Source organism: Barbus barbus (genome assembly GCF_936440315.1).
Source record: "Barbus barbus genome assembly, chromosome: 35".
Classification (NCBI taxonomy): domain Eukaryota; kingdom Metazoa; phylum Chordata; class Actinopteri; order Cypriniformes; family Cyprinidae; genus Barbus; species Barbus barbus.
In genome coordinates, this window is record NC_136763.1 from 23195983 (window position 1) to 23211461 (window position 15479).

Below are 15479 nucleotides of genomic sequence, written 5' to 3' on the forward strand. Positions count from 1 at the left end.
CAAACATCAGGCAAGTCATGACAGGACTCGGAAAGACAATGCAATGACAGCTCCAGCATGGCGATCTGGCATGTTGCTGACCACCTGCTGTGGTTAGGGCCTCTTTTCCCTGTGCTGGAGCCTGGAGACACCAGTCTGGCAACCAGCACCACCCTCCTGCTGTGCTTGCAGTCTACGTGCAGCGGCCAGCCTGAGCCAAAAGGTCAAACGAGTCCCACACCCAGGTTAGCTCATACATACTGCCCATGCTGAAAGGCACCAGTGATCTCAGCAACTCTACTAGTCTTTCCCTGACACTTTTCCTCTGCAGATTTGGGCTGTAGGGTGGGGGTTGATAGTTTGGGTGGGGGGACAACCTGGAAAGCTATCCCAGGCCCTGTGATGAGGGTGGGCCTCTAAGGTTAGGCAATCCAGAAGAGAACAGGCCCGCCCATAAAGACTGTAAAGAACATATATTTCTCTCTTTGAAGCTGCCTCTCCTCTTTTTGAGATCTTATGTACTTAAATTAGCAAGATCTGCTGTGTGTGTTTAAATGTACACTGTCAGGAAATAATTACATTTGGATTCATCATGAGAATAGTCAAGTCCAGTCAATATTATTTGTATAGCGCTTTTAACAAATTTAACACAAATTGTGTCAAAGCAGCTTTACATCAGCTTGATATAAAGCTGGGTGGCTTTATATAAGCTTTACATTATTTAGACGGGGAAATAGTTTGTTGAAATAGTATCATTTTCCTCTGGCCAGACAAAATCAGCAGTTTAAATCTAGGCTAAAGCAGAATCAGATTGTGCAAAGGACTCATTTGGTTCCTGTGGTCTTGTCCCGATGGCCGTCTTGGAGACAGGGTCTTCACTGGGGATCAGTCTCTGGGGCTCATCTAGGTGTCCTGGCTGTAGATGTCATCTCTAGGTGCTGATCCACCATCTGATCTGGATACAGTCTGGATCTGGGTGGCTACGGTGACCTCGGAATAAGAAAGAACATCAGGTGTTTTGGGAAGTGTTCCTGGTTCTGGTTGACCTAATTAATGCAGCCTAACAATCCTTTAACGGATTTGAATTATAGAAATGTGATAGTGTATTATGTGTAAACCAGGTTAAAGAGATGGGTCTTTAATCTAGATTTAAACTGACAGAGTGTGTCTGCTTCCCGAACAGTGTTAGGTAGATTGTTCCAGAGTTTGGGTGCTAAATAGGAAAACGATCTCCCGCCCACAGTTGATTTTGATATTCTAGGTATTATCATATGGCCATAGTTTTGAGATTGCAGCAGATGTGAAGGACTATAATGCGATAAGAGCTCACTCAAATACTGAGGTGCCAAACCATTCAGGGTTTTATAGGTAATTAGCAAGATCTTAAAATGTATACGATGTTTAATAGGGAGCCAGTGCAGTGTTGACAGAACCGGGCTAATGTGGTCATACTTCCTGGTTCTAATAAGAACTCTAGCTGCTGCATTTTGAACCAGCTGGAGTTTGATTATTAAACGTGCAGAGCAACCACCCAATAAAGCATTACAATAATCTAGCCTCGAGGTCATGAATGCATGAATTAATGACTCTGCATTTGACATTGAGAGCATAGGTCGTAATTTAGATGGAAAAATGCAGTTTTACAAATGCTAGAAACATGTTTTTTCGAAGGAAAGATTGCTATCAAAAAGTACGCCTAGGTTCCTAACTGATGACGAAGAATTTACAGAGCAGCCATCAAGGATTAGACAGTGATCTAGGTTATTACATGCAAAAGTTTTTGGTCCAATAATTAACACCTCTGTTTTTTCAGAATTTAGCAGTAAGAAATTGCTAGTCATCCAGTTTTTGATATCAACATTCCATTAGTTTTGCAAATTGATAAGTTTCATTAGGTCACGAAAAAATATAGAGCTGGGTATCATCAGCATAACAGTGAAAGATAACACCATGTTTCCTAATGATATCTCCCAAGGGTAACATGTAAAGCGTGAAAAGTTAAGGGCCAAGTACTGAGCCTTGAGGTACTCCATACAGCACTTGTGATTGGTATGATACCTCTTCATTTACTGCCACAAATTGATGGCGGTCACATAAGTACGATTTGAACCATGCCAGTGCACTTCCTCTAATGCCAACATCATTTTCTAGTCTATTTAAAAGAATGTTGTGGTCGAGTGTCAAACGCAGCGCTAAGATCCAGTAACACTAATAGAGAGATAAAACCACGATCAGATGATAAAAGCAGGTCGTTTGTAACTCTAATGAGAGCAGTCTCAGTACTATGATATGGTCTAAAACCTGACTGGAAATCCTCACATATATGATTTTTCTCTAAGAAGGAACATAGTTGTGATGACACTACATTTTCTAATATCTTTGCCAGAAAAGGGAGATTCGAGATCGGTCTGTAATTAATTAATTATTTGGGGTCAAGTTGTGGTTTTTAATGAGAGAGTTTGAAGGTTTTTGGGACATATCCTAATGACAATGATGAGTTAATAATATTCAGAAGAGGATCTATTACTTCTGGAAGCATCTCTTTTAGGAACTTAGATGGAACAGGATCTAAAATACAGGTTGTTGGTTTAGATGATTTAACAAGTTTATACAATTCTTCATTTCCAATAGAAGAGAATGAGTGGAATTGTTCCTCAGGGGATCTATAGTGCACTATCTGATGCGATACTGCGGCTGACAGCTGCATGGTTACAATTTTATCTCTAATAGTTTCGATCTTGGAAGTAAAGTAGTCCATAAAGTCATTACTACTGTGCTGCTGGGTAATGTCTGCACCTGCTGATGTTATATTTTTTGTTAATTTAGCCACTGTATTAAATAAATACTTGGGGTTGTGTTTGTTTTCTTCTAAAAGAGACGTAAAGTAAGCAGATCTAGCAGTTTTTAATGCTTTTCTATAGGATAGGGTACTTTCCCACCAAGCAATACGAAATACCTCTAATTTAGTTTTTCTCCAGCTGCGCTCCATTTTCCGTGCTGCTCTTTTTGGGGCCCGAGTGTGCTCATTATACCCCAGTGTTGGACACTTTTCCTTAATCTTCCTTAAGCGTAAAGGAGCAACCATATCTAAAGTGCTAGAAAAGTGAGAGTCAATAGTTTCTGTTACATCATCAAGTAAAAATGAAGCACCCTTACTTCAAACGAATTATACTTGAAACCCGAGCTCTGAGAAATACTGAAAATATTGCTATAAATTGTGGCAACACCTCCCCCTTTACCTTTTGGACGCGGTTCATGTTTGTAACTGTAATCTTGGGGGGTAGACTCGTTTAAAGTAATGTAGTCATCTGGTTTTAGCCAGGTTTCTGTCAAACAAAGCACATCTAGTTTATGGTCAGTGATCATATAATTTACAAAAAGTGCTTTTGTAGAAAGGGATCTAATATTCAATAAGCCAAGCTTTATCATTTGTTTAACTGTATTATATCTGTTTTTTATTTGTTGAACATCAATTCAATTGTTACTCTTACTTTGGTTTGGATGTTTTCTGTATTTTCTAGTTCAGGGAACAGACACAGTGTGATATCTAGGTGAAGGAGTCTCTATGTGCTGAGAATTAACTGACTTCTGTGACGTGAGGCGGCTAGCAGACGGTCGGTTTAGCCAGTCTGTCTGCTTCCTGACCTGGGCCCCAGTTAGTCAAGTATGAACACAGACAACAAAGACTGTGTCACAAAGAGTACACAGAATAACAAAGACATCGACTTTAATCAGCATTATTTGATCACGTAAAGACAACGTATGAAATAATAGTCAGAAAAGGTCATTTTTGAAATGGAAAGGTTTAGAGGAAACCAAAAAAAAACTTAAACAGTATCATATTTGAATTTGGTGCAGTCGCTGATTTTTATGTGGCCAAAAAGTAAGATGAAATTGTAACTGTAATGTAGATCAATGAGGTCTTATAATATTTAAATGCTTAGTTCCTGATTAAAGCTTTGTAGTTTTTATTGTGGGGGCAAAAGGTACGTAAGCAATGCAATACAATGAATGAGTAATTGAGAGATAAATATTTATCAAAAGTAAGTATATATATATATGTGTGTGTGTGTGTCATATTTGATACTTATAGTTTAACATGATTTATCTAAAAAGATTTATGGATTTATGGATCAAGCAAATCTAAGTTGTTTCAATCCAAAATAAGTAAAGATTTTACAGCAAAATTACATGTTAACCATGACCTGGAGGAAAATGTGTTTAGAAGGACTACTAGTATAAACTATAAATCAGATGACAGAAAATATAGTATTGTGTACAACAAGAGGCCTTAAAAAATGGTATCTAATATAATATGAACCAGGTGATTGCCTTTCAATAATATGGTTTCAGTACTTAAAGAAATAAAAATAAACATTGACATGGGTCAATAGAGTTCCTGCCAGGGAATTTAAGAGCTTGAGTCCTCACACCTAGTTTAAACAAACCAGAAATCAGGCAACATTAAGCTAATCCCCAAACATGTGAACAAGCTACTCAAACAAAGCTTGGTGGGATCTCTCAAACTACATTATGCAGCAAACAAAGCAAGCAGCCGTTTAAACCAGCTATTAGCCATCCAACCTGTTGTACTATTCTATATTAGCATTAATCACTTCTGCTATTTCACAAATCACTTTGGATAATCTGCTCAAATTCGAAATTAGATTTGTTTTTTAATCACCTCAATACATTTAAAAAGTAAAAGTATCAAAATAAATAAACAATGAACTGCTTTAATAATTTATTTTCGAATCTGCGTGATTACAATGGTTTAGCAAGACTAAAAGTGGCACTTCATACGTTTTGAAGGGATGTTTTGCACCAGAGACACTTTTGGGGGAAGGGCTGTCTTTAATATCAGCTGTTGATGGGAGATAATCCCACGATTTGAGTTTCTTTGTGCTAAAACAAAGAGCTGGGAGGCGCCCTTATGTCCTGTCAACACATTCAGTCGCGCTCTGTACTCGATTTACAAAACACAAGATATGCGCTAATGTAATCACACAAATGGGCGCTAATTGCCCTATATGCGTGCTAGTTTGTGCGTCTCAAAGAGATCATGATCTGACCATGACCGTGTCCATAATAATAATAAAACATGTTTCATTATTATTTATTATTAATAAAAATGTTATTATTTATTAGTATCGGGCGAAAAGTGTTTGGTAATGTTTTGCAATGATTCTACAATAATATGCATTGCACATTGTACATGTATTAATTAATAATGATATTATACAACTTTTCTGTGTTTTGAGGCACCGAATAAAAAACATCATTGTTCTGAAAAGTAACAAATCTCAACTAAATAAAGTTCACATAGAGCTCTTGAAAAACAACAATTCATTAAATGTCGATGTGGAGGCTGTATTTAAAGAAGGTAACTTCAAATTTAGCTTTTACTGCCACCTTTTGGATAAATTATGGAAAACACACGCATAAAAGGAAATTGAATGGCAACCAGCAAAATGGATTGTTTATAGATTTTTTGTAAATTGTTTAACCATCTAAATAACAAACAAGGATTTTTAACATTATAATAATAATGATGGTAAATATTCTTATGCAACAATTAGGCATATTCTGTAGACTACATGACAGCATTGACATTTAAAGGAGGACCAAACGGCTAGAAGGGATACAGCTCCGACCGGAAATGAACAATGAAATTAATTGTATACCTATTAGATTGTGTTTTATTAACGTCTACACCCACCCCAACCCTAAACCTACCCCTTACAGGAATGAAAAAATAGTAACTATTGTTGTACAGTGTGACAAAAAATACGCTGTATTGATGTGCGCATGCCTAGTAGCGCCACACGTATCCCTTCTAGCCTTTACCACATGTGGCTTGCGCGTGATGTTATATGCAACCTTATAGAAATCCATTTCGTCTTTGAATGCTGGAACCATCGATTTTATTTCATTTTATTTTATTAATGCCAAGGCAACAAAGATAAAAGTACAGAAAAAAATCAACATTATGTACAAAGAGGTGACTTTACATGCAAAGCACCATTTCTAGATGTATGTAACAATAAGTACATAATCCAAAACCAACTTTAACAAAATAGGAACCATCGATTTATAATAGAACTTGGAACCCAACCTGACGTCATCGCTACAAACTCTCACTGCGCATGCGCGTGAACTATAAAATGCGGGTTCGCGCGTGCGTTCTTCCCAGTTCCTCCTCCTCGTGAAGGGTGAGTAGTGTTCAAGTGGTGATTTCTTTTCCTTTTTTTTATTTTATTTATCTACTAGAAAAGTTTTAAAAGCATGTTCTGTAGATTACCAAAATACGCGCAGTGCTAAAGTTGTAAGAGAAAAAACTAAAACTAAGGGTTTTGGTGTAGTTCCGCTGACCACGTGGCTCGTTTCAGCGCACGCGGGAAGGTTATAGACATTGAAAACTTGACTGGTTTAGTGTTCTGTTATACTGTTTAGTGCATATGATTTACTAAGATTGATAAACACAAGTTACCGGTACTTGCATTATTGAAACGTTTCAACGATTTAAGCGACTTTGCAGTAGGATATTTCCAATGACCAAGTTATCTGAGCAACTGTATAATGGATTTCAATCTATTTGTTTGTTTTCCAGTATGTGGGCTGTTGGACCATGGAGTTTTCCGATAGTGCTTACTCGGATTTTGGTGAGTTTAGATTTCCTCTAGACTTTGCTTTAAAACTTTTGGTAGCAATGATGACTTATCTTTTTTCCCCAGCAGATCGACTCTGTTGACCTTTTAAAATGCAAAAATAAGCCAATTGATCTGAGCAACCATGTAGTTGCCACAAAACCTGATGTTCAAGTTTTGGAGTGTCATTGATGTTTACGACTCCTATCCCCACAGATCATTCTGGAGCCAAATGGATGACCTCAAGTTCATTAGACTGTTTCATGAGTCTTTAACACCCCAAAACAGGTAAGGCTGAGCATGTTCTTGGCACATTTAGTTGCCGTTTACCCGGTGCATATGATGACTGATCTTTTTTCCCCAGCAGATCGACTCTGTTGACCTTTTTAAATGCAAAAATAAGCCAATTGATCTGAGCAACCATGTAGTTGCCACAAAACCTGATGTTCAAGTTTTGGTGTGTCATTGATGTTTACAACTATCCCCACAGATCATTCTGGAGCCAAATGGATGACCTTAAGTTCATTAGACTGTGTTTCATGAGTCTTTAACACCCCAAAACGGGTAAGGCTGAGCGTGTTCTTGGCACACTTAGTTGCCGTTTACCCGGTGCATATGATGACTGATCTTTTTTCCCCAGCAGATCGATAGTGTTGACATTTGCTATAGACTTTAAGCCAATTCACCTGAAGCACCGTCAGAATTGCTTGGCATACAGTGTAGTGGTGCGTTTCTTGTTCTTAAGTCCTTTTTATGTCTTTCCAGAAAGGTCGAATTCTGTAATTCGAGAGGACCTCACACAATGAGTGACCCTTGAGGAATGGCCACATAGGTAAGGTATTTGTGTTGCTGCTTTTCCTCAAAGATTGTGCATCTTATTCCGTTCTCCAGTTTTAAATGCCAAGTTAAATTAAATGGTTTCTTCCTTCTAGGAGCTGTGCCCCTGAAGGCCCTTCAGTGCCAAACCCACGCGGAGCAGTGGATGAAATACACAATGGGCTTTCTCCAAGCAGCCTAGCATTTACCAGCTATAGGGGAGGGGGAGAACCTTTTGAGTATTATAGTTGCTTTTAGTTTGACCTATTAGTGTTCCAACAGGCTTTTAAGTTTGTTCGTCTTCTCAAAACGCTGTCACTAATTTCCTGTTACTTGTTTATTCGATGTACGTGTAAATTAGTCTTGCACTTACCTCTTACTTTCAAAATAAAACCATTAAGCCATGAACTGACTTTGCATTTATGACAACTTGTTCTATGCACCCCTCATCTGTGACCTTACAGAGGTCAAATGCATAATGTAAGTCAAGCTGAACTTATGTCTAGGGGACATTCAAACTGGCATATCTATTCAAATTGAGCAAAATTAAAATGCAAAAACATTAAATGGTATGATTTACTGTAGGTTAAGTGTCTAAAATGCAGGAATTTAAAGAGGTTGGATTAGTTTTTTTGGTCGAGGTAATTGTGCCTTTATGCATTAACACACCAAAATTAAATAATCTGCACAGTTTTAAAGCATTGTTTCATGTTAGCCAAGCAGTAGCTTTGTGTTTTTAAATTTTATAAGTCGTCACAAAGCTACCGTCTCAAATGTTGTACATTAGTGATTGTACATCCACTAAAATAACTGACTGAATGTGTAGTGTATTAAAAGACCATTCAAACTCCGAGTGCACAACTGCTTTAAACCATTTAAACAAGGGTAGTTCCCATGTATTCTGTCCCCATTTGACTCACAAAATAACGCAATATTAATCATGCACATTTCTGTACAAAATATACAGACATCTTACAAGATGTTGGACAAGACTTCCCATGCTAAAAAACCTATTACAATAAATCCACCCGATGCGGTGTCTGTAGTGATCCTCAATGATACAGCAATCTATGATCCAAATAACCTGAAAACAAACACAAGATCACTATAAAATATGCAACAACTCTCCACAAAAATAAAGTTTGTTTTCAGTGGAGCACAAAAAAGATTATTTTGAGAGTATGAAAGTTGAAAACCACAAAATATCTATAAATACTCAAGATCATGCAAAACATGATGAAAATGTACCAAATAGCAATGAATATGCGAAAGTACCGCAGACTCAGCAAAAACTCTGATGTTGTCACCTGAATAATGCATAATGAGATTTAAATATGATACAGTGACATTTAGGGGGGAACAAATTGCAATAGGCTACTTTATTTTATTTAATATTTGACATATTGCATGAGAATGGATTCCAGCTCTATGCCATGATAGATTTAGGGCCTCTAGGTTTTAGTTGTCTGCTCACTGTACAATTGTTATACTATCCCAATAATATTAAATGGACTATTATTTCTTAATGCAACATTTATGAATTGCTGTTACCAGTGCTGGACGATCCAGATTCATCGCCAAAGCATTGAGACTGCGTTTCTTTCTGAACACAGACAGTGAACGGTACTGATTAACAAGCAATCATCCAAATATAGCGCAAAATGTATCCTGCTTTAGAAAGATGTGACATTTACCCAAAAATAGGTAAATTGTGGATGATTATATCGGCCTCGGTTCGCCGCCTTCTTCTGCAAACTAAATTATACTGCATTTCCGCCACCTACTGAGATGGTGTGTGGAGCAACAATGAGGAGTAATACACACACATATACTGTATATTAATAATAATAATAAAATAAAAAATATTTTTTTAAATTAAATTTGTGACCTTTACAAATTCTAATAATATCTGTAATAATATCTAATAAATTCTGAATTGACAAACCACTTAAACCTATAGACTTAGTTTGATTTTCTAGTTTTAACCTTTCATTTCTATATGTGGTGCATTCTAACAGAACGTGCTCTACTGTCTCTGGTTTTTAAAGTTATTACATAAACCTCATGTTAAGAGCCGTATACGGAGATGAGAAATAACCACATCTTCCCTCCTATTTCCACAAACCACTCTCTTATGACCTACTTCTCCTTGAATTCTGTATCATCCCTCTCCGTCCTTATCCCATCTCTCTTGCCAGTAGCCTTTAATTGCTCTATTTATTATTCCTTTAACCTCAAATTTGCTTAAAGGAATACTAAGTCCTATTTTTTTTTTTTTTTTTTTTTTTTTTTTTTTTTTTTTAAAGTCGTCGTGACGTATTGTCAAGTATGGTGACCCATACTCGAAATTGGTGCTCTGCGTTTAACCCATCCAAGTGCACACACACAGCAGTGAGTAGTGAACAAATCCACACACACACACACACACACCGTGAACACACACCCGGAGCAGTGGGCAGCCATGCTGCAGCGCCCGGGGAGCAATTGGGGGTTCGGTGCCTTGCTCAAGGGCACCTCAGTCGTGGTATTGAGGGTGGAGAGAGCGCTGGACATTCCCTCCCCCCATCTACAATTCCTGCCGGCCGGGGGCTCGAACTCGCAACCTTTTGATTACGAGTCCGACTCTCTAACCATTAGGCCACGACTTCTGTATTTTTTATGTCTTCTTAGCTAAAAAGTTTGGCTAGTACATTTTTTAGTTTACTCACCAGACTAATATTAATTATCTGATATAATGAAGCTTATGCTTGTACAATGGCACAGTTTTTTTTAATATCTGACACTTCATCAGTCAGTCTAACATTATTATATGATATTATGATAATTTAGCATTATATGATGATATAACTGTAATAATTAGAATATATGAATGCATATTTGTCATGTTGAGGTGGTGGTGTTTAAGATATTTTTCATTTAGTCTTTCTAAAGAAGGGAAAAAAACTAAAAATTATACTGATATCAACACTACTACGAATTCTACTACTAATAATAACAATATAAAACACACTAAGGATTAAAAAACTGCTGGGTTCATGAATATTAATCATGTTGTCAGCTTTTTTTTTTTGCTTTTTTTTATTAATATTTTGCAAGTAACATCATTAGTTTGAAAACATAGTTTAAGGTACAAAGATATTTGGATTTTAACAATGTGTAAGAACAAGCCTATTGCGAGGGATTGAAAGTATCAACAAACATAAGACATATAAACCAACAAGATAAAATAAATGAAGATAAAGAACAATAACAAATATATAAAATCTAAATAATGAAATACATAGATAATAATAGCAAAAAAAAGTTAAGATAATAGGTGAGCGCCGGCCGTTTGCACATTAGTTCCGCCAACTACCAGAGAACCCGGCTAGTGAGCTCTGCTGACTCCGCCCCTCTCTTCTGTGGAGTGACAAGCAGACCATAGATATGTGTAGATTCCCTTTTCCACCGCTCCAGATACGTTGACGTGTCAGCCATCTCGCATTCACCATAATAATCAATGAATATTCAAAGATATACAATATATGTTGTAGATGCACACAGTCAATGCGCTCAAAGATTCGCAGACCGTTCCAAAAATGGCGGATGGCTTAAGTATTGCAGCCCATAGAAACAGCCAATAATGAGGCATCTAGGTATATATATATCTATGGCGCATACAAAACTTCAGCCGCGAAACTGGCTAACTAACACATTATTAGAAAAGACGATTTGCAAAGATTCATAAAAACCCTTATACTCACGTCTTCTGTAGATAAAGCTGGATCACGAATGATTCGGGCGAACATAGATGCATTTATGTAGATCGAGGAACAACGCGAAAGTAATGTTAATCCTCTGCGTCTTCATAGGCTCAGATGTCGGGAGTAAATGATGACTGCTATATTCATTATTACATCGAGCAACTAAACACTTCAGTTGCTTAATCTGAGACATCTTGTCTTCCCCTGCACCGGAGCCGGACAGCTCTCAGATCACTCAGGGCGGGCCTAAGGTAAGACAGCTTTGTCAATCAACTATCGTGGGAGCGGCCTGTACAGAACTACGTCATTTTGACAGGAACCTCAGAACAGCCTGATTTGAGAAAGAGGGTTTTAAAATAGGGATTTTTAATAAACCACTGGGTGGATTTTTATCATTATAGGATGGATGTGTACACACACTTCTAACACACATTTGTGTTCAAACAACTTGTGAATTTTGCACCCGATGACCCCTTTAAAAGCTGACGAATCCCAAAGGTACTCTGTTATTTTGACAGGAAAATACAACAAAGAATATCGGTTACATGTAGCGCGTCAATTCTGCACGTTATGTACGACTCTGTATCTTTCTTTGTGTGTGTGAGACAAAGCGATGGCTAGTCGTGCGCCTTCACACTAGAGTTAACGGTACGTCAAATACAGCTACATTCAGATGAACTGAAAAATTAAATTATACTAATATTATAATAAATTATAGTAACGCCCCATTTTATTGTCTGTAACGTAACGGCGTTGTAACGGGGAAACAGTCAATGCTGGGATTACTCATTGACTGAAAAAAATAACGCTGTTTATTTATAAAGCCGTTATTCCCATCACTGGTAATTGTCTAGATGTAATCTGGATTATGTAATTAGATTCCAAAATTGGTTGCATTTTATTTTAAGGTGTAATTGTTACAGTGTAATTATACATTTAAGTACTGAGTAATATTACTTAACTACATGTATTTATGGTTAGGGTTAGGATTGGGGTTTGTTTTAGGGTTACTTGCATGTAATTATGCATAATTAATTGTTATTATAATAGTAAGTACATGTAGCGTGTAACAAGGACACCTTAAAATAAAACGGTACCCCAAAATTTACTTGTAGGCTAATTACACTTTAAAATGCTCATAATCAAATTATTATTATTTAGTCATTTAGCAGACGCTTTTATCCAAAGTGACTTACAAATGAGGACAACAGTCAATTGTAGTATTAAAACAACTAAAAACAGATCCAAAACTAAAAGCTAAAACGTTATACTACCTATACACATTTTAAAAATAAAGAAATTAAATGACAAAATGACAAATTTAAAAAAAAAAAAAAATTTTAAATTTCCTCGTCCGGTCTACTGTTCACATCCCCGAACTATTCCCAGACTCTGTGCACGACTTACCTGTATGTACTTACCTCTAGATCTCCTGACGATTATCCAGCGTAGTACTCCCTCGTTCCTGGTCTCCGATCTCCTGTGAACCTGCAAAGAAACCACTCATCAGCATTCAGCTAAGAACCATTGAACTGATCATAGTGTTTGATACTCACCTGCCATTGCTCATCACGATCTGCTTCCACAAGCCTGTCAATAAACCTGCCTGTGTTTCACTTACCTGTTTGTCTCTGGCCCAATCTGTGACACACACACACACACACACACACACACATATACATACATACATACACACACACATATAAATACACATTTATAAATTCAATATATACTGTATATCATTTCCATTTAGTTTGTTGAAGTATTAAAATAACTCCAATTAAATAAAACTAAAACTTAAAAGACCTATACAGACATAATAAATCCCAACATAATTTAACTAAAATTAAATGAGAAATAATTATTTGTAAATAAATAACAAATACAAATCAAACGACAGTAGTTTATCAGTAATCCTTCAAATATAGCACTGCCAAACATGCTAAAAAAAACACAACTTACTTACACATAGTAAGAAATTGTTCTAAAAACTGAAACAGAAGTGAAACAAGTAGTAGGAAAGAGGAGAAATAATCCTTTGAGTGAGTGAGTGAAGTCACATACTGCCATGTATGGTGACCCATACTCGGAATTCGTGCTCTGCATTTAACCCATCCAACGTGCACACACACAGCAGTGAACACACACACACACAGCAGTGAACACACACAGCAGTGAACACACACCGTGAACACACACACACCGTGAACACACACCCGGAGCAGTGGGCAGCCATTTATGCTGCGGTGCCCGGGGAGCAGTTGGGGGTTCAGTGCCTTGCTCAAGGGCACCTCAGTCGTGGTATTGAGGGTGGAGAGAGCACATTCACTCCCCCCACCTACAATCCCTGCCGGCCCGAGACTCGAAACTAAGCTTTTTTTTATACCCGTCTAACAAAATACTAATTGAATTTAGCTGGACACACTTTCCTTATTTTTTCACAACAAATGGCCAAGTTAGTTACTTTTTAAGGATTACATGATTGAAAATGATTCACAAAATGGCATTAAATTATTCAAGTTATTTATTCTCCCTAATTCTTTTTTATCTTAAAATTTTCTTTCTAAAAAATTCTACTGTGTCATATAACTTTGAATATTCATAGAAAGGTAATTGAAATATAAATTATCCATGCCTCTGAATTTGGGAACAAAAGCACCTCTCAATCAATTATACCATGTATGCAACAAATAATTATGCACATTAGTTATCACTACTAAACTCTGATATTGGTTAATGGTCACACTGACATGAGGGTAAACTAATAAAATATTTTTAAATGTAAAAAAATACATTTCATGTATTAATTTTAATTTGACATTTTTAATGAATTAATAGCTTTTCCTCAACTCATAAAACCCCTGCAGTTCATTCATTTACCCCAGTTTGGGAAACCCTGGTGTAATTCAATGGCAAAATCTAGGTTAAAAGTAATCTAAAAGTAATCCAAAAGTAGTCACAGTACATTATCTAAAATGAGTCATCTAGATTGACCACAATTTTCATCATGTAATTTGTAAAACGACTACAATTTGTAAGCAATCTACCCAGTACTGTATATACATAACCTAATTAATTAAAAATAGCCTATTTTATAAAAATAATAAATACTACTACTAATAATTACTATTACCGATGCACATCAATTGTTTATTTTACTAATATATATATTTTCTTTTGTTTGAGAATGTTTGTTTGTTTGTTTGGGACAATAATACAGTATTTCAAATATGACAACTCTCAGAATAGTTAATGAATATACAGTGGGGATCGAAAGTTTGGGAACCCCTTGCAGAATCTGTGAAAATGTGGATAATTTTACCAAAAATAAGAGAGATCATACAAAATGCATGTTATTTTTTATTTAGTGCTGTCCTGAGTAAGATATTTTCCATAAAAGATGTTTACATATAGTCCACAAGACAAAAAATAGCTGAAATTATTAAAATAACCGCATTCAAAAGTTTGGGAACCCTTGGTTCTTAATACTATGTGTGGTTGATCTACGACTGTTTTTTTGTTTTGTGATGGTTGTTCATGAGTCCCTTGTTTGTTCTGAACAGTTCAACTGAGCGCTGTTCTTCAGAAAAATCCTCCAGGTCCTGCAGAATCTTCAGTTTTCCAGCATCGTTTGCATATTTTAACCCTTTCCAGCAGTAACCGTATGATTTTGAGATCCACCTTTTCACGCTGAGGATGATTGAGGGACTCAAACACAACAATTAAAAAAGGTTCAAACATTCACTGATGCTCCTGAAGGAAACACGATGCATTAAGAGCCGGGGGTGAAAACTTTTTGAATTTGAAGATCAAGGTAAATTGTACTTCATTTGTCTTCCAGGAAACATGCAAGTATCTTCTGTCGCGTCAGAAGGGCAGTACTAAATGGAAAAATATGATATTTCAACAAAATAAGAAAAATTTGGACATCTTCATCCTGTTCAAAAGTTTTCACCCCCCGGCTCTTAATGCATCGTGTTTCCTTCAGGAGCATCAGTGAATGTTTGAACCTTTTTTAATTGTTGTGTTTGAGGAATGTAGTCTTATGAATCATCCTCATAAGACTACAAGTGGACTGCCATCCACAGAGAATGAGGACAACAGCCCATACAGCTCCTCTATAAAGGATTATATATGACCAGGAAGGTGAAAAATCATTACATTATGGAGTTTAACAGGAGCTGTTACCATAATAGCATGAAACTTAAAATAATTTTAATGCATAGGGAAGAGTGGGTTAAGTATTTACAGTTATTAGAAATGAGAAGACCAGTACCCTTCCAACCTGATGGGA

The 15479-nt window shown here is 36.6% G+C and overlaps 1 long non-coding RNA gene across 5 annotated transcripts; it reads left to right on the forward strand.

The window, feature by feature from the left end:
* Positions 1–6167: 6167 nt before the first annotated feature.
* LOC306854957 lies at positions 6168–7841 on the forward strand. Of its 5 annotated transcripts, none has more exons than XR_013782883.1 (5): positions 6168–6191; positions 6590–6914; positions 7117–7190; positions 7392–7471; positions 7562–7841. It is a non-coding gene; the product is annotated as an uncharacterized lncRNA (long non-coding RNA). The 5 variants fall into 5 exon arrangements; XR_013782884.1 differs by having other exon boundaries at positions 6590–6641; positions 6843–7190; XR_013782885.1 differs by having other exon boundaries at positions 6178–6191; positions 6590–7190.
* Positions 7842–15479: the final 7638 nt, after the last annotated feature.